This window comes from Podarcis filfolensis (assembly GCF_964270895.1).
Source record: "Podarcis filfolensis genome assembly, chromosome: 6".
Lineage (NCBI taxonomy): Eukaryota > Metazoa > Chordata > Lepidosauria > Squamata > Lacertidae > Podarcis > Podarcis filfolensis.
In genome coordinates this window covers 58,729,287-58,754,497 of record NC_139609.1, presented here as the reverse complement: position 1 = coordinate 58,754,497, position 25,211 = coordinate 58,729,287, and the positions used below count along the sequence as shown (strand labels likewise).

The 25,211-nt window shown below is 42.1% G+C and overlaps 1 protein-coding gene and 1 long non-coding RNA gene across 43 annotated transcripts in view; one reads left to right on the top strand and one right to left on the bottom strand.

The window, feature by feature from the left end:
• The window catches only part of NFASC (neurofascin), a 180,339-nt gene that overhangs the window by 134,799 nt on the left and 20,329 nt on the right, over nt 1-25,211 (bottom strand). For 2 of the 42 annotated variants that reach the window (XM_083618135.1, XM_083618137.1), the window contains exon 1: nt 11,573-12,037. The exons of 33 other annotated variants lie outside the window; for them this stretch is intronic. The gene's annotated coding sequence lies outside the window, so the exon portion shown is untranslated. Of the gene's footprint in view, nt 1-11,572; nt 12,038-15,522; nt 15,545-25,211 lie in introns of those variants that run through there. 7 more of the 42 variants (XM_083618116.1, XM_083618121.1, XM_083618145.1 and 4 more) reach the window with 6 other exon arrangements.
• On the top strand, nt 20,137-23,045 carry LOC310765137. Its single transcript, XR_014549458.1, has 3 exons — nt 20,137-21,419; nt 22,098-22,203; nt 22,801-23,045. It is a non-coding gene; the product is annotated as an uncharacterized lncRNA (long non-coding RNA).

Here is a 25,211-nt window from a genome sequence, read left to right as displayed (position 1 = left end):
CTGAATCCTTGTCTGGGTAACCTATGAGCAAACAAGGGACTGTGGCCAAGAAAGGGAAAGGCTGGGAGTTAATTTCAGTTTACCAGATTAGTGCGGTTAAATCCACCGGCATATTCCTCTTGACCTGCTTTCACCTTGAATTGTGATATAGGTCATCATGCCTATTTAAAACCATTTGCATCCCTTGAGGGGATGGCCTAAAGACCTAATAAATGTACTGAAGCAGAGCCTGCCACAGAAAAAACAGTGAGTTCAGCTCGTCTTTCAAGGCCAGCAAATAAATGCTCCTTCTGGGCATATGGGGGATGACAAAGAAAGGGCTGATGCTAATCTTGTTTGTAGTTGCGCACACTGGTACAGCTCCTTCTCCCAATGGAGGAGTCCTCCTTACTTACACTACCAATTATAGTCATATGCTGGCTATCAAACATGATGATGCTTAATGTCCCAGGTTCAATTCCTGGCTTTTCCAAGTTAAGACACATGTCTGAGACGTTGGATAGCTACTGCCATTCACTGTGTAGACAATAATGAGCTAGGTGAACCAATAATTTGACAAGGCACTTCCTATATTCTTGTTCCAAATGGGGAAATGTTAGGCTCTCTAAAAGTGCATCTCTTTGCATACTGAGCTTCACAGTTATTCTGAGAAATCAATCCTCATATCTGGTCAGATAGTAATGCAAATGACTAAACAAAACCTTCAATATGCTATATTATTGTTAAACTTGGACATTTCAGTTTTAGTTCAGTCGGCTAGATAGTAATCCCAAGAAATAACCTACAGCAAAACATTGAGTGCACCAGAGGAAGGGACAATTCATGTATTTGAGTCAGTAATGTGGCTTCTTGGACCTAGTTTTGTTTTTAGTCAATACTCAAAAGTCAAATGGAAATCCAAAATACTAATCAAACGCACTCCCTACAATTGTATATGATCCATCCCTGCTTTGGAAAGCTTTCATTCATTCATTCATTCATTCATTAAAATACCTATGCTCCACTTTATAGCCCCTAGAGCAGCCATGACCAAACTTGGCCCTCCAGATGTTTTGGGACTACAACTCCCATCATCCCTAGTTAAAAGGACCAGTGGTCAGGGATGATACGAATTGTAGTCCCAAAATCTGGAGGGCCAAGTTTGGCCATGCCTGCCCTAGAGGCTCTCAAAGTGACTTACAAAAGATCTCCGCAATATAATAAAATCAATGTAGTATCAGAAACAGAAATATTGTTGGTGTTCATATGGTGCCAGGATCCTGCCCTCATCCTGCCCACTACCCACTAGGCAAACCCATTGAGCTCTTCTGAGTGGGGCCAAGCAGCTGAAACTTGCTCAGCCCATGATGGAGGCAAATATTATCTCAAGTGCCAAATCACAGTCTGAACTTCTGACAGATAAACTAGAAGCTGCTAAATGAGGATATTAGTTAGGGAATAGTATTTTAAAGCAACACTGCTATAGTCATAGTTACAAGGCAAACCGCTAGATCAGAGGACTTATTACACGATCAACATTTCAGCAGAGATACTTTTTATTGTAACTAAAGAATGCCCTAAAACCCCTGAAAACCCATGACTTTGAAATTTAAATAGTTTTTTTAATGAACCTTTTATGAGGCTACCGAGATTTTTATTCTTTTGGGATTGGCAAAAGACTCCCATCGCCAATGAATCAGATCATGCTTTGCAAAAATAAAAAAAATAAAAATTACACAGTCCTCCATAATAGCAACACAATCCATTTGTTACAATCCATGGGGAGCAAGGCAGTTTCTTGTATCCATAACAACCTGCATTTATGCACAGGGATTCCCTAGTGAATTGAATGATCAAAAATTATTCATGAAAAGTATGTGTGATTCTTGCCTCCGGTAATGCATAGAAATTGCCAAGCAGGGCTTCCACCTCCCCCTCTTCCACCCACATCACACAGAGTGTTGCCTTCTTCAATCGTAGCAGCCCCCTCCTCCTAGCTAAATAGAGATATTTATTCCTTGCATTCAAGTAACAGGAAAGTCAGAGCTGAAACTGTAGGCATGGCTCATGTCTTGCGTTGTTTGACAGCCACTGCTTCAAAATCCAGCCTCTCACTTGGAAGAGAGCAACAAGCCAAAATGCAATCCTAGGGAGTAATAACCAGCTTAACCTCACTTAATAACTACTGCAATCACTGCTTACCAGAGGTCACACTTTATCTTCCTGGTTCAGATTGGACTGCTGATCTTAAAACACTCTGAACTACTAGCTTGCTCCTTGCTCTACTGAGCACAGAAATATATTATCTTTTAGAGACTCAGCCTCAGGTATGGAGAGACATTTCAGAAAACCAAACAGTATAACTGGGCTACTATGACTGAGATATTAATAGGGACTCTGAGTTCCGTGCACATTTTCAAGTAGATCTCATTATGCTCTTTCGCAAGCTTTAATCAAGCTTAATGCTTTCATTTTCATGGAGATTAGGGCTATGGAGTTTCATTTACTAAGAGAAAGTAAACAATAGACTCACTGAGGTATAGAAGCACAGACTGGCAGAAAAGAGAGAGGACCCAACTCATCACTTCAGCCCCTTCAGCATTAGGGTACTTTTCATGACTTTCATGTCCACCAACATTAAGGTTCTCATAGCCAATGTTTTAGGACATTAGAAATACCATTAAAGCAGGAAGAGGGTGGCACATGATGAATACATACGTGATGCTCTCTGTGGGGTCTTTGGCAAAACACTGCCCTAAGTGTTGCTCTTGGTCTAAGTAAGGATATGAACTGTGATGCACTGTGCGCTGAACACAACTGAGCATACAGTTAAGCAGACCTCAATATGGGGATCCTTTCCCAGGCATACGGCCAAGTTTCCTTCAAATCAATGTCAGCCATATAACTACTAACTGCTTGATACATTTTACATGATATATTCAACTCAGTTCAAGAATAGAAGACTGACAGGTGTCCTTGCTAAAATTTCATATTTAAATTCACATTTTAAGTCCCCAGATGCCCTGGGTGTAGCCAGCTATTTCTCATCTCTAGCAGAGATAGTGCAATTGTTTAAAACTTAATTTAATCTTTTCTAGGTCAGGAATTGTTACTTATGCCAGCCAAGCTACTGTTTTGTATTCTTAAAATTGAATTATGTGGAATCTGCATGGTAAATCAAAGTTGACCTTCCAGTTCTACTTTTAGTAGAAAGCACTGGATAGACAAACATTTGAAAGAAATGCAACATGAATGTGGCATTCTCTTTGCACAGGCGTCCTCTTTTCAGAGATCAAATTAACAAGACCATACACAATGACTTTAGCTACAATTAAACCCATGCCTTCAAAATGATTGTTCTTGGTCTTTGTCACCATACACACTGCTTAGTATTTACTGTATTTACAATGAATAATTTGCAAGGTTATAATCTATAAATCTATAACAAAAATAGACATCCTGTAGTACTTGATATAGTGGGAATAAACTCTTTTCATCAGCAAGAATAAAATTACTCTTTCTCAAGGAGACCTGAAGCTGAGCAAAAATTCAGGTTCTGACGGAGTTTTCAAACAGCAACTAGTCAAACTTACCTTGCTATGGGGAGCGAAACAGTAAACTCTGCTATCATGCAGCTTCTGTTAAGTTTCACCGATTTCAATAGGAGGCTCACAAAAAGGTAGCCAAAGTACATGGCAGCAGTGCTTGGTGGACTGGGCATTTAACTATCTTGTCCTCCTGACCTGGTCAATATTACTTGCTCCTCAATCGGATCTGGGGTGGGTCAAATGTTTCCAGGAAGGGGTTACCCTTTGTTGAGGCCAAGGAAGCCCAAACCAGAATGCTCTTCCTAGGGAAGTCCCAGGGAAGCACCAATGTTTCAGTGCCAGGTAAAGACCTATTTGTTTTCCTGGCCATTTCGGAAACAGTGATGATATATTGTACTATATTGTTACATTTGTTTTTAATATGTATTTGTTCTTTGTTGTTGTTTAGTTGTTTAGTCGTGTCCTACTCTTCATGACCCCATGGACCAGAGCACGCCAGGCACTTCTGTCTTCCACTGCCTCCCGCAGTTTGGTCAAACTCATGCTGGTAGCTTCGAGAACACTATCCAACCATCTCGTCCTCTGTCGTCCCCTTCTCCTTTTGCCCTCCATCTTTCCCAATATCAGGGTCTTTTCCAGGGAGTCTTCTCTTCTCATGAGGTGGCCAAAGTATTGGAGTCTCTGCTATAGGACTTTTTATATTGGGAAGCAACATGCAGATTTAATAAACTGCATTAACTAAACTAATTGCCACTGACTTTGGTGACTCCATCAAGTACCTCTCCTGTGAAGAGCCCACCTTCCATCATATCACCTGTCTGAGGAAAGAACTGCATCACAGAAGCAACTCTAACCTCATGGTCCTGACATTGCTATCTGCCACGCCCCAGACATTGTCACCAGTTCTGCTCCCAGATCTGATTGAGAGCATTTACACTCCCACACAGGCAGAGCTATATAACTGTAGGACTACATGCCTGTGTTATAACAGCTATAACTAGAAGAACTAGTGCCCAAGCTTATAGAATCTTAAGAGTTGGAAGGGACCCGAGGGCCATCGAGTCCAACCCACTGCGATGCAAGAATTTCAGCTAAAGCATCCATGACAGATGGCTTGTGTTTTCCCCCCTCTCCTCCCCACCTATCTCCTTTTCATTTTGTGTCATGTCTTTCTGGATTCTAAGCCTGAGAACAGGGACAGTCTTACTACTGTTTTTCATATGCCATCCTGGAAGCATGTTTGACTGAAGAGTGGGTTATAAATGCTTCAAATAAATATTCCAAGCTCGCAACTACAAGTGATATCTAAAGCTTGTAAAGGTCAAAATCTAGTTCTAATTAATCAGAATATGCACAACATATGAAAGAACAGCTGCTCTTTAGGAGGACAGATCTGTATTAAATAAGCACAATACCCTCTCTCTTCAAATGGTAACACGTTTAACACACAATATTCTTTTCAAATTCCTGAATACACTTTTATCTTTATTTTGCTTGATCTACAGTTACTTTGAATTTTGGACAACTCTGCTATTCAGGCAAAAAAGAACCCCTTCACTGAAGATATAAATTCAGACAGACAATGGCTGTGTACACTTTACCAGCTTAAAATGAAGCAAGGTTGTTTTTTCTCACTGCATTTTGAGTCAAATTTGCTTGCTGCTGTACATATCAGCATGGGTTCATGTGCACTGAAGTCACCCATACCAATGGGTAGAGACGGGGTGATGGTGTCTTCACCTGATGGCACTGCCTGTTTGGTTTCCCTGCCCTGCCTCTGCCCCCAGAAATCCAGATGGAAAGGAAGTCTTCACAAATGGACACACCTGGGATTCCATGCAACTTGAATAAGGAAACCGTGCTCACGTTGGATTGAAGGAAACCACACAAAAACACAGTATTGTACAAGAAACTACAGTATAACTCTGGATCTTAGGTAATATGTGTACATGAATTCAAAAACAAGCAGTGGAAATGCACTGTAGCCAGAGTAAACAGTAATGTGTACACAGCCAATAACTTCCTTTTCTAAACACAGATTTATGATGACACTGTCTCAATAAACAGGTCTGTGATGCTGAGAAAAGACTGGAGGGGAAAGAATTAAGGCAACAATATTTCCAAGTGTTATTCCTTCTGTCTGCAACTTGCCCACACTGGTTTGGGTGGGAAAGAAAACATGCAGAGGAAAGAATCAGGCAATGCTGCCTAATTCGTAATTGAACCTTAATTAGATGAGGCATATGTGGCTTAATGCTTCTCTCCATGCACAAAAATTTCCTGCATGTAGAAAACTGAGCTGTCAGGAAGGCTCCAGAAATATTAGTTTTCCATATGCAGGAATGTTCAGCTAGGTAACCCCTAGAGAATGAATGAGGGTTCACCACACAAAGTTGAAAAGACTGAAGACCTTTCCACCCCTGCTCCAATTAACAAACACAGTTCCTTGGGGCGGGGGGCTTCAGGTTCACATGCCTTGAAAAAAACAGAATAAACATGATTCCATGCCAGGTGCCTTGATAAGCTTCATTTATCTTGGTGCAAACTGCAATGTGCACCATTGCCACTAAAATCCATCATGGATTATGTCTAACAATGATCTTTAGCCAAAACAATTAGGAATGAGAGATTCTTGCTCAGACTCAAAAGTACAACAAAGAACGGACATCAACACCATGTCTCACTCTTGAGTATTAAAAGGTACCTGGCTGTCCAACATCAGAAACTGAAAGTTGGCAGCTGGACTAGATGGACCTTGGGATCATTCTTTAAAGCCATGTGTACCCTGCTCTTTAGCCAGAAGGGTTCCCAGAACAGCTTACAAAGATCAGACATAAGACATGTCCAATGTATAGCAAGACATGTAAAGCATGCCAGGCCATACCTAATTATCTTCTATCTTCTAAGCCTGAAGGCAAAGAGGTGTAATACTTTTAATGTACTAACATTCACTGCTCTTCAATCCTAGGAAACAGGTCCATTGTTGGCGGAGCAGTGAGGGGAACAGAGTCCTGAGTCCTTTGTTCTGGACCCTCATTCTCCAGTCCCTTCTCCTGTTTAAAAAATAGATCATTTTTTAAAACTTTGGGTGGGTTTCACCTAACCAGCCATGTCAGAAGAAGCTCCGTGCAAGGAATTCCACATATGCAATGGGGCTTTCCCCTCTGTCTTCACCCAGCGTGTCCCCTGAAATTAGCTATAGGGGTGTTGGGAGAACCCCCAGAACAGTGTGCAGGGGAGGAAAGGAATATCCTTTCATCTGGCAATCTGGAATGTTTGTGCAGATGGAATGATGGGAACAGCGTGACACTGAATCCCACACTTTCTTTACAGGGTGACTGAAAACATTACAAAACACAGTGCGGTTGAGATCCCAGTCACAATGTGCCCAGAGGCACCTGTGGTGTGGTGTGGTGAAGGGCCCAATCCACATACAGTGTACAGAGCCCAGAATATCCTGTTGGCACCCCATAGCTCAGAGTAAGACTTGATAGCCAGAGTGCCCTGTCTTTTTCCATGGTTAAGTAACATGCCTGCCAGGAAACCTACATGTGCTTCATTACCCCTATGACTGGGCCCACATGTTCACCCCTGGCTCCTTGGCTCTTGAATACCAGAAAGGCTCCTGCAGACCATGCAAAGAGGCCAAGTAAAGGCGCTGAAAGAAACCTTCCTCCCAATGTCAACAGATACAAGTGCTCTAATGGAGCATTGCTGGATGGATCCAAGCCTTAGCTTAGAAGCTTCAGTTATGTCCTGGCACTAGGACCTAGAACACGATCCTTGAGTTGCTGTGTTTGGAGCTATAGCTAACAGGGTCAGGCAGTAAGACACAAGCACTGAATGGTTTGAAGAATAATTACCACCCAAGCTCTTTTGTGCTATTTTATAGAATGTGCTCACAGCACCTCTGATCCCAGTGGTCCAATCAGCACTTCTTATTAACACCTTCTGAAAATCCCATTTCCTTTCCTTCTGCACTTGCAGAAGTTACACATGAATGGTTCATTAATGAAATGGGCAAGGGAAACTGCCATGTACTTCACCTACTCCCCCACACCATATCTAACTCCTTTCGCTTAAGGTATGATTAATAGTTCATATTGCCTTTGCTCCAATCGGAGACATGAAACTAAAGTATAATTGGAGACCGCTTTCAAAACAATGGCATTGTGACATGCAATTATTATTTGGAGAATGCGTTGGATGGCAGTGAATCTCAATGCAAAGTGAAGTTTGTTACTTGCACAGGTTTAAAAAAAAAAATCAGACCAAAATGCAGCAACTTTCAAATTGTTTTGTCCAGTTAGTGTCTCAGTTTGGGGCAGCATGCCTCAATCCTTTTAGGAAGATTTAATATTTATTTCTAAAACTTTCTATACTCTGAGCAACTCAGTTCTATGAACTGCTTTTACTTGTTGGTTTATTGGTGTAGAGAGACAGTCAAGGTGACTTACAGCCTGCATCAAACACAAAATATAAAACAATAAAATATAATTAAAATAGAGAATAGAGATAGCAGGTAGAAAAAAGTAACCCTAACTGTTTAACAAGAACCTACAAGTATAGGGGCTGATTTAGAGCTTTCCCACTTCAGCAATCAGCTGACAGGACAAGTTACTCCATGAATGTTTCATCCATGTCAAACTCAGAATGTTCTGCCAATGTCTTCAGTTTCCCTTTTGCAAGCTCGTTATGATATAGCAGAGCATTTAGGTATGTTGTTTCCCATCTACATTCTGAAGGGTTGGGGTAGCCCATCCCATTTCACCATCTGAGGCAAAATGGAAATTGCCACTTCCTGGCCCTGCCCACCACCACCCACTTCCACTGCTAAGCTCCAGCACTTGCCCAACTTGGCAGAAGCTGGAGCACTCCTCCAGGTGTTGGCACTCGCTTGGCTTCTCTGCCTGGGGGCGGGGGGAGATGAGCAGCAATGTCACGCAACAGAACGCCTCCCTCTTGGTGGCAGAAGCAAGTAGGGTGGGCAGGCACTTCACCCTGTGTCATGGGAGGGCCGGCTCTGCTGAAGTGGTAACAAACCTAGGAGGGCTGGGTATACTGAGTTTCTGAACTAACCCTTACCAACCCTAAGAATTGAGAAACCTAAAATTCGTTCTCCTAGCTGTAGGAGCAGTCAACACCCATTACAATGCACTGGCACTAGTAGCTCTTGCTTGGCACAGTCATGACATACATTATGAAAGAAAGAACAGCATGCAAGAACCCATTTTCAGGAGGCATCAAATTAAGATATTCAACATTTGACTAGTTTTTCTGGAGGAAATGGGACCCATTGTATTCAATGCACAGCTGTTGCTAGAACAGTTCTAGCTAGGCTTGCCAGATGTCCTAGGGCTCAGATCCTGAGACACAGGGAGCAAAGCCTGGGAGCTAAGGGGTGGCACCTGTCAGAACAGATGGCAAAACCCAGAGGCAATTGCTGATTAAGAGATTTCATGTCCCCCCTTTGGCTGATCTCTATCTAGCGCGAAATGAATTGCCCTATTCCCTATGTGTTTTCAAGATAGATTTGTTATGCCTCTCAGTCACTCGCTCCCCAAAGAGAAAAGTCCCATGTTTCTCATGTGTGTATGTTTTATTGTGATGCATCATCATCACCTTTCTTTGTTTCTTTTTCTTTCTTTCTTTCTCTCTTTCTTTGCCACCCATCTGACTGGGTTGCCCCAGCCACTCTGGGTGGCTTCCAACAAATTAAAACACAGTAAGACATCAAAACTAAAAACTTCCATATACAGAGCTGCCTTTCTTTCATCCCCCCCTCCATTTATACCCAACCAACAGGCTGACAATAGGTAAACAAAAATGTTTTTTCCTGGGGTCTGAAAGAAAGCAGGATGCGCTTCAAGAGTGTCAAACAAAAATACAGAAAGGCCCTTTCTCTTGCTGCTACTTACTTCTCCTCTGGTAAGGATGACATTGGGAAAGACTTCAGCAAATGACCTAAGGGCATGGGCAGATTGCTATGGGAAAGGCACTTCTTAAGGTAGAATAAAAGATAGTAGCTAGATTCTACCTGCTGGGATAGATACAACTATTTAAAAATGTACTGCACAACTGCATGTTTATCAGTAGCATCTATTTATTGAGTAGGGAGAAGTTAACAATACACCTGCCCTAGGAAGAGTAAAAAAAAACCTCATGTGCTAACCAGCTTACCTTCCATTATACTCCTGTTTTCTTACATATGGATCATCATATCAAATAACCAACAGACAGCGGTCTGAGGTGAACCCAAGTTAGACTTCCTGTATAGTTTTCAATCACACAGACTCTGATCCATATAGTTTGGAAGAAAGACTTGGCACAAAGCTTCCTACTCATTTCCATGACCCTTTGCCTCAAAACTGCTCTTATCCTATCCAGTGATGTGGGTTTTCTGAGAAGTTTTGAATCTGAGAAAATTATGAAGACGTTTCTGCTGCCTTAAATTTATCGGGCTTCTGCTGGACTAAAATTGATTGGGGTCTGCTTTAACGGACTTACCTTAAAAAGAAAAAAGGGGGGAAAGTATGATGTATATGTCTCAAGTTTTATTTTATGTTTTGGCAATAACATATAATTGAAGTATTGCATGGGGGAATCCATAAAATGCACTTACTTGTGTGATTTAAATATAGTCAATAAGTGCATAACTTCTCTTAGAAAGTATTTTATTAGAATACTTAAATATGATTTGACAAGCTTACATTTCTTTACATTTTTTTTTTTTAAATATGAAGGCAACAAAAATGTTAAGGCACTTATTTGAGCCCACCCAAAGAACTACCCTTATTTACACAGGCAAGCATGCTCTCCTAAGAACAGTCACCTGAAGAACTTAATTATAACTTTGAAGCTGCCTACTTTGACTGCTATTGTACCCATTCATTACATTACTTATTCATTTTATGAAACCACACATTTTTAGAAATGGGAAATTTCCTGCCTCTCATTACTGATCACCTCTGTTGTTGTTACAAAGCAGAAGGATGCCAACATGTTCGATTCTTTGAAGAAACCTGCTATCATTCAGAAATATTTATCCACTCAAAACATTTATAGCCTGCCTTTCCTTTTAAAAGCTCAGGGAAGCTTATAATACAGTTAAAAAAGGCCAAAGTAACAAGAATAGAAGAGCAGCAGAATACAAAAAGGCAAGCAGACTACAAGATTCTAGGGACTCTCATCGGCTCTGAGTGTTTTTTAATTATTGCGGGGGGGGGGGGGGAGAGCCCAGGCTGCATATCTTTTTTATAGGAAGGGTAACATATTCAGAGTTCAGTAAAATCTTCCTTTTTAAAGGAAAATATTCAGGCATAGAGGAGGAAAGTGGACATTCCCCTGCCACCATACCTCATCTTGCATTGTATTCTAAAAATGTAGCTTGGGGGGGGGGAATCTATAAGTGTTCTAGCTCTGAGGTTTGCATCTGTGTTCCCTTAAATCAGTATTTTAACCACTGTACCTCTAAAGATATATTGGCATTTCTACCATGACTGGAAAATCAAAGTCACACAACAATCAAATTATTTCTGCTTTCCCCATCAGATAACAAAGGCCCAATGCATTTCTCCCCTATCTGCCAACAGAACTTTGAATTCAAATAGGTGCATGTGAAGACACGCAATAAATCAACGAGAGATTCAAGGACAAGAACACGAGGGAGGGAGAGGGACACATATGGATTAATTTTATTGACAGTGCTAGAGCACAGTGCAATGCTAGCAACCACAGAAAAAGCAAAGGAGCTAAAATGAAACTATTGCCGCAAAACAAAATCAGAAATCATGTTGTCATTGGATTTCCTCAAGCAATGCTAAAGACACAGCTGCATTAGAAAACTCCAGCTCTAATCTTTTGTTTAGACTGGATGAGAGGCCACAACCCAATATTTCAGTGCTCCCTTCTAGAGGATGCTGGCATAGAGGTACTGGACCAACCAACTGCTCACTTACTCTTCTACACCATTTCATCTTATAGCACCTGTTCAAATCTAATCTACATCTCCAAGAATTTGGTATCAAATCAGCAGACCAGCCTACCTTTGTCACCTTTCACAATTAAGCCATTTCTCCTCCTCTTTCTCTGTCCCCTGCCAGGGCTATTCAATTGTCTCTCAGTCACTTTTATCCCAAAAGTGATGGTCCTCCAGGCGAGGCAAGGAATAATTCAGTCATGATTGCTAAGACGACCAAGGAAACCTCCAAGCTGCTCAGGTGGGTGAAAAATGCTGCTCCTTACTGTTTCCAAGGAAGCAGACCTCTGGCCTTCAGATGCTGTGAAAACCGAGCAGACTTTTTCCAGGGTCAAATATAGATATAATGCAACTGCTGCTGGGAAGGAAAAAAATCACTCTCTGCTCACCATCCCTCCTCCTCTGTGGCTTACATAGAGGCTCATTATCTCAAGCCCACCAAACCTTCAAGTGCCACAGCAAATGAGAGAGCACACCAGGCCACGTATTAACAGCTATTGCACACTCTCCTTGTTTACTCCTCCCCTCCCTCTTTGTGGATTTCCCTCGTGAATAATGCAGGAGTTGTATTCCAAGACACTGCCCACTCTATGCTTCTCTCAGAGTCAGCTGAAAACAGGCTCAAGTGCCAGCTAGGGCCAGTCCCCATGTTCTGCACAGTGCAAGCCAGAGATCCTTGTACGGCAGCCTATTTTCTCTTGTTCCAAAAGATGCCGTCTCCTTTTTGTACCAGCTCTGTTTATGAAGCTAAGGAATCATAGAGGACAGAAAACATGATGCAAAAGTTAAACTATGAGGAGAGGGTGGCAGGTCTCATTTTCATAGACCTCGGGGAGGCCTCTCAAAAGTAAGCAGAGTTGCGCCGTAAAACAAGGCCCTTTGATCATCACTGGATAATACTGTGATGAGGGCTCTGAGCCCCCACCCAGGAAAATATATGAGAGGCTCACTAGACTAGTTCTCTTGAGACATTTTTGTCTTCTCTGCTCTTCCAGAAGAGGGAGCTGTACTGCTGTCACCGTTTCAAGAAAATCAATACTGGATTGGCCATAAACTCTTCTATTGGTCTTTATTCATCCAGAGATGCTCATCTTGAGTGGTTCTTCTCTCAGTGATTTGAACCTGTGACCACACTGGAAGTTTTTACCATGGAGAGGCAGCCACACACAAATGCCAAACTGGCCACCATTTTGTTGCTGCTGTGTTTCTGTTATGGAACCACTGCAATTTTTGTAGCAGCAGGCAACAGAGGAGGCTGAGTTTTCTCCTAGTCTCCACTACCAGATGCTGGCAAGCTACAGTACTAAGTACATCATCTATGGACATGCAAATCAAAATCTACATACAGATTGTTTCATGCTCTTCCTTTCAGAAAGCTGTTCTGGAGAGCCTTTACAGGATTAGTTTACACTGGCAGAGAACACACACTGCTTTTACTATAATATATTCACAATTATAGCTCAGTTGGTTAGAGTGTGGTGCTGATAACGCCATGGTTGCAAGGTTGCCGGTTTGATCAAGGTTGCAACTATGGGACAGCTGTATATTCTTACATTGCAGGGCATGGGACTAGGTGATCCTCATGTTCCCTTCCAACTCTTCAATTCTATGATTCTATGATATAGCTTGCGCAGGTTGTCTGGGGTACAGAGGCTATAAAAGCAGCAAATGTTGGTTCTAAAGTATAATGAGCTCCCTAAAACCTTAATGCAGCTTTTGGCAACCAAAATCTAAGCTGCTTGCACCCAGCTGATGGATTTTCTAGCTCCAAACCCATGCAGGTAGGTGTGACTCATATTCCAGACAAAAGTGTACAGCTCCCCATCACAACATGCATCACTATTTACCACTGACTCTCAGACAATTAGAACTCTTAAAGAGTTACTGTTATAGCATTGACTGCAACATTATAGTGGCCCTTTAACTCCTTTAAAGAGTCCACTGTCTTGTTCAGTTGATTGAGGAAAGGCCTGTACCTAAATTACCCAATAGGGTTTAAAACAAAAAAGTGTAAATGTAAGCACTAACCGCCTGATGCTGTGCATGCTTATTTCAAAGTCAGCCCACTGAGTTCAATAGGGCTTAGGCACAATTAAAATGTGAAAGGCTGCTGACTAAAACTGCAAGCAAATGCAAACATGCTGGGGTCCAAGAGATCCTGGGCATGGACACATAGGAAAAGACTCATCCAGTTCCTTGCAGTACTTCTCTGCACTGGAGCTGTTCTGCTGAATCACTTACTGCATTGCTGGCAAAGCTGATAGGGGAATATTCTGAGAGCATTGCAGTGCTCCAGCCCTAGGACACTCTGCACAGCCAAGCTGGCTAAGTGTTTTAAGTCATACAGCATTGCAAAACAGTGGAGGCTTTAAGAGACAATGAAAGGATAATTGCTTCACAGCAGGAGCAAATATAGCCCAAACAGGACTGCCCCTCGGTTATAGTTGGCAGCTTTTCAAACACTTAAATGTTTGTGCACTGACCCAGGACCAACTGCCAAAATAAAAAAGGAAACCTTTCCCCTGGCACTGAGGTCAGCATACTGAGCAAGTGCAGTAATAGCAATATCCACTCACCTCGATTTGGAATGGGTTAGGTCTCTCCAAGTCTCTCTTTTAGAATTCTTGGGGAAAGCACAGGCTTTTCCCAAGGATTTCTCCAAACTCAGGAAAACCCAGCCTGGCAGACTTCATCCAAAATTGCCACCCCTCTTGTTCATCAGTTTCCCTCCTCTGCTACCTTTTCTACACTGACTTGGTGGACCAGGGGTGGGGCGGGGACAGGACTGGCAGCTAAGAGGGTTTTTACAAGCAAAGGGTACTCTTTAAGTATCCAGTGCTGCAATAAAGGCTTCTATGCATGTTCCTCTATTGTGAACATGATCTCTGAGTGTTAATTTTAAATTACCATTATCTATTCTAGTCAGCCCTGAGTGCTCACTGGAAGGACAGAACATGAAGTTGAGGCTCCAATACTCTGGCCACCTCATGAGAAGAGAAGACTCCCTGGAAAAGACCCTGATGTTGGGAAAGATGGAGGGCACAAGGAGAAGGGGACGACAGAGGACAAGATGGTTGGACAGTGTTTTTGAAGCTACAAACATGAGTTTGACCAAACTGCAGGAGGCAGTGGAAGACAGGAGTGCCTGGCGTGCTCTGGTCCATGGGGTCACAAAGAGTCAGACACGACTAAATGACTAAACAACAACAACAACATTCTTGTCAGTATGTCAAGAAGATTCTCACCCCCTTAAAAAAATGGTATGCTGCTTATGTATGGAGACAAATTCCAGAAATAAGGTGGGGGGGGGTGGAAACAGGTGCATGTGAGGGACATGAAGATGCAATGAGCATCACAAAGTTGAAAGGATCTTTGACCCCCACCACCAGCAGCACCACACAGACTCCAATCCAGAATCTGCAGTGCAGGATGCAACTATAGAACCCATCAGAGATGACCATCCATAGAATTAACATCATTTTGAAGTGGGGTTGGGGAAAGGACCAGAACTCTGCAGGCACTTCACTCTACTACACCCACCAAACTTGATGGGCTGCATGTGTGTCTGTGTCTGCACGTAAGCCAGTTGCTAAGATCACATAACACTTTTGTACTATCACAAAACTGAAACACATCCCCAAACAAGAAACTGTATTATTAACTGGTGCTATCATGAGTAGGAAACGGGTTTAAACACCTCCACACATACTTCAGTGATGTCCCAAAGCAAACCACTTCATATATAAAACATGGGACATCTTTTCCTTCACTTTCAAACCCCAGGTTTGGCAGGAGGGGAGACTATTCCTCCTCAGCCATTTCAAAATATAGCTGATATGTATTTATGTGTATGTATTTATAACCTGCCTAATAACAAAAGTTTTCTTGGTAATGTATGTGTGGGAACATTATTTACCTCCTTCTCAGGATCAGGAGGTCTCTGTCTTTTTCAGTTTGGGATAACAGGGTGAAGGGCATGGTTTGGAATAACAGACTTTGCCACGACTCTTTATATACCTGAGGCAATGGTCTCAGTGATGGATGAGAGAGTTGAGGATGAGTGGAAGAAGAATGATAAACCCACTCCTTCTCACCATCACTTCTATGCAGAGAGCCCAGCTTGTCTGTTTGGGGAATGGATGAGAGGGATAGTTGTGAGCAGGATAAGGAAAGGACTGGACTTCTCCATCCCTCCTTCCTTCTTGAAACTTCATCTCGTTAGTTCTACGGCTTACACTGAAAATTAGACACCAAAAGTCTCCTCCCTCCTTTTTTACACTGGAATCCATTTGGTGTAAGCATGCTGCATGATTTTTGTGTACATACCACAACACACTACGCATCAAGCCAAACAGCTGTGCTTACATGTGGCAGGAAGCCATGTCCCAACATGTGTACCTTCTGCATGCACATGTAGTAGACAACACAGGGATGAATTTGCCACATAGCTTGGGTAAAGTTTTTCCCAACAAAGAATGAAAAAATAGACTTGTGTGCAGCAGCCCTTAGGGGTATGCTCTATATTCTTGGGTTCTTCTCCATAGGCTCATTAGAGGCTGATAGAACACTCATCATGGTGAGCATGGCAATTGAATTGTGGATTCCATACATTAATGGTATAGCTGGAATGTAACAGAGGTAACCGACTGTGCCATTACAATTTCAACACAATTTTGTAACAGGAGTCATTATCAAGGTGACAGTACTATAGGAGTTACAGCTGTGCCCTACCACTGTATCCAAACCACATAGTGACACCAGATGTCAGTCCAAAAGTTACTGTAGCAAACAAGCAAGGGCAGATTTAGCTAGCGCTTTGAAAGAAAATCAAAATAAGCATGATACAGATGGGGGGTGGAGGTGGTGGAGGGAACTCAGACAGCAAAGTAAGCATATTCCCTAATAAGGAAGTCCAGGAGCAAAAGGTTACAATGGGGTCAACACAGACAATGAGAACCTGTCACTTCCCATCTGTATCTATGGAAACCAGCAAGAGGCTAGAAACAGGGCTGACAAAATTATTGATTGTGCAAAATTACATTCAGCCACATGTGACATTTAAACCTTGGTGCTTAGGTGCCCAATACAAGCGAAGTAAGAAAGCCTCCTTTAAATGCTTCCAGTCTATATTTATATATAGGCAGTCAATGGTTAGCACGTACTTATTGCAGGGATATTTTTAAGATCAAGCAAAATTCTGGGGAGGAAGGGAGCACACATGTAATCTTGCCTGCCTTGAATATTGTCAAAAGGAAAATATGTGTATTTCAACCAGAATGCAGTTACCACAGTTCCTCTGTATTGTAAGTAACAAATGTGAGAGGGACAAAAGCAAAAGCAAAGCAAGTAAGCAATAAAGAATTCAGTGTCAATCAAAGCTGTGGGGGTGGAAAAATATGTTGAACTCCCAAGTGTCACCTTAAACATGTTGGTAATCAGCATCTAATTATCAGATGCATAGGGCTAAACAGTTTTCAGAAGCACCAGCATCACATTTCTATGTGCAGATGGCTTTGATCTCAACTGAGCAATTCACACAGACATGGTGATGGACCTCTTCAGGATACAAATTTCAAAGTTAAGGGGCAGACTTCTAATATCCCTGTGTTGCTCATCACTGCAGAGAAGGCTATTTCAAAAGTACAGCCTGGGCTGATTGCAATGACTGTGACATTTTAAAGGCTCCTGAAATTTAATTAAGACAGCTGACAGGGCCTGAGTGGGCCCTCAATTTGGTAGTAGTAATGGGCCTGCGGGTGCCAACCTGGGCCGCATCCAGAATTGCCACTGTGAAGTTGTCTGGACCCCTGCCTAGCACTGCTGCATCCAGCCCCACACCTCAAATATTCTAACCCTGGAGGGTGATGTTGGCAGCACCTCTGGAAGCCAAGCACCGGCTTAGCTCTGATCCATTACAGCTAGCCACAATTTGAAATTACCCCAAATAAAATGCTTGACATCAATGTTAAACACTGCATTTTGAGAAAATTTAGACCAGTCCAGAAGTGTCACCCATTGTGGTAAAGAAGTTCAGGGGAGCGAGTGCAGCATTGTGCCCCAATGCAATGGTGAGTGTTAGCAGCAGTATCAGGTGAGCAGCAGTGTCAGGTAAGGGCCCCATGGCAGCAGGAAGTAATGTCAAACTCAGTAGGCCCTGCCAGCGTGTCTGGGGTATGACTCTTGTCCAAATATGCCAAGTCCTGCAGCTGTGCCTGATTTTAATGGATGAAGGTTTCAATACTTCAAAAAAGCCATTCTGACCTAGTAGACTTGCATAGTTTTGAACTGTTAGCACTTACAGAATAGATTTACTGCTTATAATATACTGTAGATACAAAATACACTTACAAAATAGATTTAACAGCCCAACACAGAACAAAAAAGGTTAAACTAGAATAACTAATATAACATGGAAAGAAGAAAAGGGTCGGCTGAAATATATAGGTAGGTTTTAAGGAACACAAAATACATAGGAGGTTAAAAAGAAGATAATGTTTATGTGTGTGTGTTCAAAATATTTCAATTGAAAGTTTTCAACATAAGAAACCATAAAAACCAATCTACCCTAAAAAAAGAAAAAGATAAAGAAGAGTGAAAATAAGAGAGAATAAAAAGCAAGAAATAAAAAGGGGGTATAAATTTAAATATAAATATATGGTTCAGTCTCAACTGCTTTGTTAATGTATCCAAACGGACTAGATCATCTTCAAATCTCTTGTGAAGAGTGAAAATAAAGAGATTTTCAGGTTTGCATTAGCTTGTCATCTTCGCTGAACCCACGCTGCACAAGTCTGCAAGTTTATTATACTCTTAATTATTTGAAGTCAGGATTACTCGATGTCCTAGAACTTTCTCAGACTGCGGGGTGGGGAGAATAGTACTTCCCTTTATGTACTGGGATGTGGTGGGGGGACTGGAAGAATGAAGTGTCGTGCAAGGCAACACATTTGCCTGACATTTTGAAGCATCTGTTCAGAATCAGTAGAAAGCACATGCCTCATGCACATACCAGCTTACACCAAATCAGACCCATCAGTTCAGTAGACGGTTCCCACAGGTGCAAAGTTACCTCCCTAGCAACCTATAAAATGTTGCCCAAAAAAGTGGGCTAAAGTTATGAGGCAGAAAACCTCAATATTGTACAATGCTTAGAAAGGACTCTCATTTAGGCTACAAAATTGTCCCAAGTTCAAGTATGACAGAACCAATTTGGAAAACAGCATAGACCAAGGTGAAAGTCAAACACACCACCCTAATCTCAGAAGAGCACCCAGGTTATTCAAGAAACTGGCACACAATTAACAGGAAACCAATATATCACCTTAAATGAGACATAAGAATTTATGATTTGTATAATTCTCTGTGTGTTTAGGTGCTCTAAGCTGCCTTGTAGAAAGGTAGGGGATTAATTTTAATTTTAAAAAGTTCTCCAAGGTAGATATTCACATTTATAAGGCATTAAGAAAGAACCAATGGCAAAGTACAATGATATCCATGTTCATTTTTTTAAATGGAGGAAGAAGCACATATCTTCTTTTTCCAAGCATCTCCTCCAAGATGGATCACAGGAATAGAAAGAATTCTTAGCATGCTCCTTCATACTTGTCCCAACCAGGGATTCTCCAGATGAATAGGGGCAATAAGTTCCTATTCCAGGATTAGGAATAGAGTGCCAGAGGTGCCAGGTATGCAACTGTACCCATTGTTACTTTTGAAGGCCAGAATTTCAGCAGAACTAGAAAAGAAGGTCAACAGTTTTGGAAATCTGGTTCTATTATGCTATGCTTTTTTCTGCCTGAACAACAAATAGCATCAATAGTGGCATCGATAGCCAGCTCTTCTGCAGATCTCTGGACACAGCAATTTCCCACGGAATACAGAGTGATGGAAGTCATTCTTTCAGAATGTATTACATAATAGAGAAAGACTCAGAGGGGAGATCTGAAGACTTATGGATTACAAACCTGACTAAAGTGGAAGCTGGAGTTTCTGGGACATTTGGACTTAAAAGAAGTAAGAAGCAAGATTTGGACTACACTTTTAAATATGGAGGTCTGGCTGGAAGAAATATGGACCTTATTGGGACAGAGCTTCTCCGAGATTTGGTGTTTAATACAAAGGACTATCAAAAAAACCGGCAGAGAGGAATTGAGAGAGAATTAAGAGCTTCAGATGTGAGGTCACCAGGCTGACAGCAGATAGACTGATGGACATTTGTTGGAGCCCGAAACCGGGAAAGGCGGGGAGTGGGGCTTTGGGAATCCAAAGGGTGTACAATTATACTTTGTCTTCTTTTTGTATTTTGTTTTGCTACTTATATCAAAATGGGGAACTCGTGAAAGGGAATTGGGGTCGATCTTAGAAAAAGATATTAAGAATAAGCACTGACGTATAAAGACTGAGGTTTAAGTTAAAATTGGTTAATTAAAATTAAGTAAATATAATAAGGTAAAATTTGGGGTTAAGAACTTGCTGAACTAAAAATTGATCTGGAATACAAGAAGGGGAGGTGTGGGGAAGTCTGGGAAATATGTTGTTGAAAGTAAGGAATGCAAATTATATGTGTGGTTGTTGTTTTTTTGTTTTTTCTTTATTTTTTGAAAATTTCAATAAATATCTTTTAAAAAAAGAGAAAGACTCAGAGGTAGCAAGACTGTGATAAAGCCATGGGTGTGTTGGATGGAAAATGTGCTGCTGCAACCATGGAAATTGTTGCTGGCTGTATCATTGAAAGTCTCAAATTCACGCTTAGGTTTCTTTACAATATCATAAGCATGTACCGGACTGAGGACAAATGTTTGGTGGCTGTTTTCATGCAGGGGATCAAGCAGTGCTCTGCAGAAGAGTCAAAGAACACAAGCCTATGAATGTTTATTCAGAAGTAAGTGCCATTGTGTTCAATGGGGCCTACTTCCAGGTAAGGATCCACAGGGCTGCACTTGACTTTCCAATTAACACCCACTTGAGATGTACTTATTCCAAATCCTGAAAGATCAAGTCCCAAAGTATCACTCATATGGATTAGGATGTAGCATCCAACAGAATGAAGGGAGATAAAGACCAATTCTCTGGACTTAAAAGTAATTACTAGAATTTTTTACTTTCAAGACATCTGCTTGTTGGCTTTAATAGTGTGTAATCTCTTTCATTGTTAGTATGCTGAATGCATCAATTAAGTCCTATGGTTTCTTACTAGCCCAATGTAAGGCTTAGTACAGCATCCTGACCCTGTAGCTAAGGTTTCCAGTTCCATCAGGGTGGGATCAGTGGAAAAGGTTCTTTCAAAGCAACAGCAGATGCTCCATTTTATAGAAGCCGGTGGTTAAACTAGTGTGATATTGAAGTTTGAGAGCTTAATCTGCTCCTCCATAAACTTGTTCTTTCACCCCTCCAAGATATCACTGGTTTTGGCAGTAGCAACAATTCTTTTTCTTTTCTTTTTTAGCAATAGACACAGTGCTGGGATGGATAGAGGCACTTCCTGGGATATCAGTCATTTGATGAGTGGAGATGGGGAATAAGCTCCCTCCTCAGCTGATCTGCACAGATTCTAATGATTCTCAAAAGCCAGCCAAAGAGCCCCTCCAAAATGCCCAGGTTTTAGCAAGTCTCCAAAGGATGTTAGATTATAATTGGCTACCCTCTGCTTACTCTAGAAAGGAATGACTTTCTGCTCTTTGATGACTTCCAGTCTGAAGAATGGGTCCCATAGGTCTTCAACACTTCATAGAGGTATTGCAAAGGAAATATTAAAAACACAAGTGAAGTGGATTCCAGTAACATTGAAATGTTGACCTTTATCCAGACATTCATTAGCGCATAAAGTCAGGTCTTACAAAGCATCACAGGACGACCATCTAAGAGACCTCAACAGTCACCACCACCATGGCTTTTGTCTATGAAGTAACTAAAAGGTGAGTGTGGCCACAGATTTTTCTCCATTCTTGTTTTATAACTTACTGAATCACTTCTAATTCCAGCTTTCTTTTGCATTCCTATTGGTACTTGATACACTAGAATGTATAGAGGTTTTCTGCCTCATCCATTCAGCTTCTTAGCATATGTCAACACAATGACAAAGCAATCTAAAATATTGTGACATCACAAAAATGATTTCAGCCAAGGTCAAAACACAGGCAGAATGATCACAAGCAGGAAGGGTCATTTAGCCTGCAGAAGAGTGTTCGCCTAGCCTTAATCCTCATGATTAGAAAAAGTATGAATAGAGACTTGCAAGTGAAACCACTGAATTACAGTTCTTCAAGAGGTTCAAAGCTATCACCTGTGGACTGAATGGAGACAAAGGATTTTTATCGTGCTACATGAGTCAATTGGCTTATCACTGCAGGGAAGTCTGTGCTATCACCAACTGTCTTTCTATGTGTGAATGGCCACTGTTAATAACGTTAATTATCTACACCTGTACTTTTCTGCATGTAATTTCTCCCTTCCAAACCACACACAAATGCACACAACTGCATGCATCACACATATATACTATACACCTGTAGCTCAGATTCACACTTCAAACACCTGATTGGGCCACAAAAATAAGGTGTTCATCTTGTTATTTTCAAAATAATGTTTTGCAGATCTTGCACACCTCTCTCAGAGCATCTTTTACACCCAAAGTGCCATAGAAAAGAGACATTGTATCCAAACAGGAGAGCCTTTGTTGAACTATGGGCGGAAATCCAGGTATTTGGCAGAGAAAGTACACTTTCTTGTTTACTGAACAAAACGTCCAAGTCTTTCCATTTCCAGTTAAGAAAGACCTTCTAAATGGTACTACCATCCCTTTCTTTCTTTAGTGCTAAGTAAAAGAATGGCACTGTCTGCCTCAGCCGGTCTGAGTATTGCCATCCATGACACAGCACTTCTGGCACTGTCACGATACATTTGCAGGTGGCCTTAGGGAGAAATTTCACAATTCGTACGGGGAGAAACTAAACTGACCCTCTGCAATTTATAGATCTTAATACCATTATATATGTTAGCAAGAGTACTAGTATCTCCCCAAACCAAGGCTGCTACATCCCCCACCCACATTGCAAGTCCCTCCCACCCACGGTGTCCCTTGGCTGCAACAGATGCAAGTGGTTCTGTCACACAGGGTGCTGAGCTGAGGGAGTGTAAAATTGAGAAGATCCATCATTAAGAAGATCCATTTCGGGATGCTAAATTTTGGCCTCACGCAGGATGCCATAATATGAAAGATTACCAAAGTCTGCCACTGGCTGCATCTGCCTAAAGCCATCCTAGCCTCCACTCAAGGAAACCAACCATCTCTTACAGGATAAGCAACAGGAACTTCCCTCTTCAGAAGTAGTATGACTCTAAATCCCAGGTGCTGGGGACAAACAGCAGAGAATGCAGTTGCCCTTGGAAGCTTTCCAGAGGCACCTCAATGGGCATGACCATGAACCAGGAAGCTGCTCTAGACTGGGACAAGTGACTTGTCGAAGACCACAAGCTGAGTACAAGGCGGAGGTGGAACCTGATGCTCAATAAAGCCCACAAATAATCCCCTCTACCCAAAATTCTTCTCTCCTCAAAAATTCATTGGCCATCAGATTCCTCTAAGTTAAATTACTGCAACATGTGATACGTGGGCTGCCTCTGAAAATGGTTCAGAAATGTCAGTTGGTGTAGAATTCAGTAGCTAGGTTGCTCACTGGGCAAGATGGTTTGAGCATATAATACCAATCCTGGCCCAACTGAACAGGCTGCCAATTAGTTTCTGGGCCTAATTCAAAGTGCTGGTTTTGACCTATAAAGCGTTAAATGACTCAGGGCTGCAATACCTCAAGGATCGCTTTCCCCCATATGAACTGATCTGCACCCTGAGATCACAGTCTGATGTCCTTCTTCATGTGCCTCCTCCACGAGGTCTGGAGGGTAGCAACATAAAAATGGACCTTTTCTGCAATTGCTCCCCACTTGTGGAATGCCCTCTGCAGGGAGGCTCTCCATCTACATATCTTTAGGCGCCAGGCAAAAACATTCCTATTTGGCCTTTGGCTCATTAAACAATCTGTAGCCTTTTGAACTGTGGGGTTATTGTCTTTGTTTATTACTATATTCTGAATTTTTTAAATATATTGTAAGCAGGTCTGTGATTCCTGGATGAAGGATTGTATACAATTTAATTAATTAATAATAATAATCCCCTCTAAATCAATTCCTCTTTAATTTCCACAAAATATTCCTTTCCCCTGTGCCTTCCCACTTTCCCCTCATCTCATTCATGAGTACCTAGAGCTCTCCTTCAGTGCAACCCAACCACATGCAACAATAGTTTGATCTCAGTTGCCCAGCTTCCAGCTGAAAGGCATAGGATCTGATAGCAAGCGAGGCATGAGACTTCAAAAGGGTAGCCACTGTCCAATCAGCAGCCAGCCAACATGCCACTTAGTTCAGTCAGCTTCCCTTTCAGAACACCTCCACCTAGCAACCCCAAAGATGATAACCTTTCACTGCAGGGGTAGAAGGAAGGTGAACCTTGAGAATCACTTTCTGTGCTCCTTTGCTGGACCATCAGATCCTAAAATACAAAGCAAAGCAAAAGGACCAAACAAGGGCAAGGGAAGATGGTGATTTGACATGGTATTGTCAAGGTTCAGCCCTCCCCAGACCAAGGCAACAGGACCCCACCCCCTCAGCAGATCTCTACTGCCAATAACCCTGAAGATCTGTTGGATCTGCATATCCCTGCCTAAGGGCTGGAGGTCCCTGCCTCAGGCCCCTGGGATTCTGACTGGCTCCCAAACCCTCTTCCATCTACCCCAGACTCACAGAAGCAAAGGAGATGGTGAGCCAGGCAGAAGCTTCAGATACACCACTGGCTTGCTGCATGTGAGACTTCTCAGGACAAGAGGGGAGTGCTTGGAAGCATCTGCCTGGATCAGGGCCAGGAATGGGCAGATCCTCCAGCTCTTCTGTAAGCTTCCAAGCTGAGCAGATTCATTGCTAAAGTGTCAGCCTTCCTGACCTGAGGAATAAAGATGGGAGGGCTTGCTGGCAAGGGCATGTTAACTTGCTGGAAACCACAGGAAGGGAGAGTGCTCCTGTGCTCGTGTTCTGCTCCCTAGTTTCCCACAGGCATCTGGTTGGCCACTGTGAGAACAGAATGCTGGATGAGCCATTGGCCTGATCCAACAGACTGTTCTTACATTCTTAACTGCTCCATGTGGCAAGGTTTTCCCCCCACACATAACTCTGCTGTCATAATTTGCCATGAAGATCCTCTGCTTCATGTGGAGAGGTTCCATATCAACGACAGAAGATTTTGCCGGTGATAAATTAGCTCTCTCTCTGACCAACAGAATCCATATGGTGAGCTGCACTATGACGGGGCAAAGGGAAGCAGCACATGTAAGCAGCTTTCTATGTGCAGACCAATCCTTGATCTACTAAATCAGATATAAGAACTTCTGTTTTGTTTTGGTAATACTAACACTCAAAATGGTGGTTCAGGGCGGGGGACTCATCATAATTCACCAAAGGTATGGGGAGGATCAGAACTGCTTACATTTCGTTCATCTCCTGTCCATATATACTAACCACTCTTCTCTATGTTAATGAGGGCCCCACACCTGCACTGTATACACAGAGGGGCTCCTCAGTAAATATATGACCACTGAGACATATCCAGCATCTGAGGATGTGGCCCCACTTCCCCATGTAGTCAGTAGACGTATGCAGGC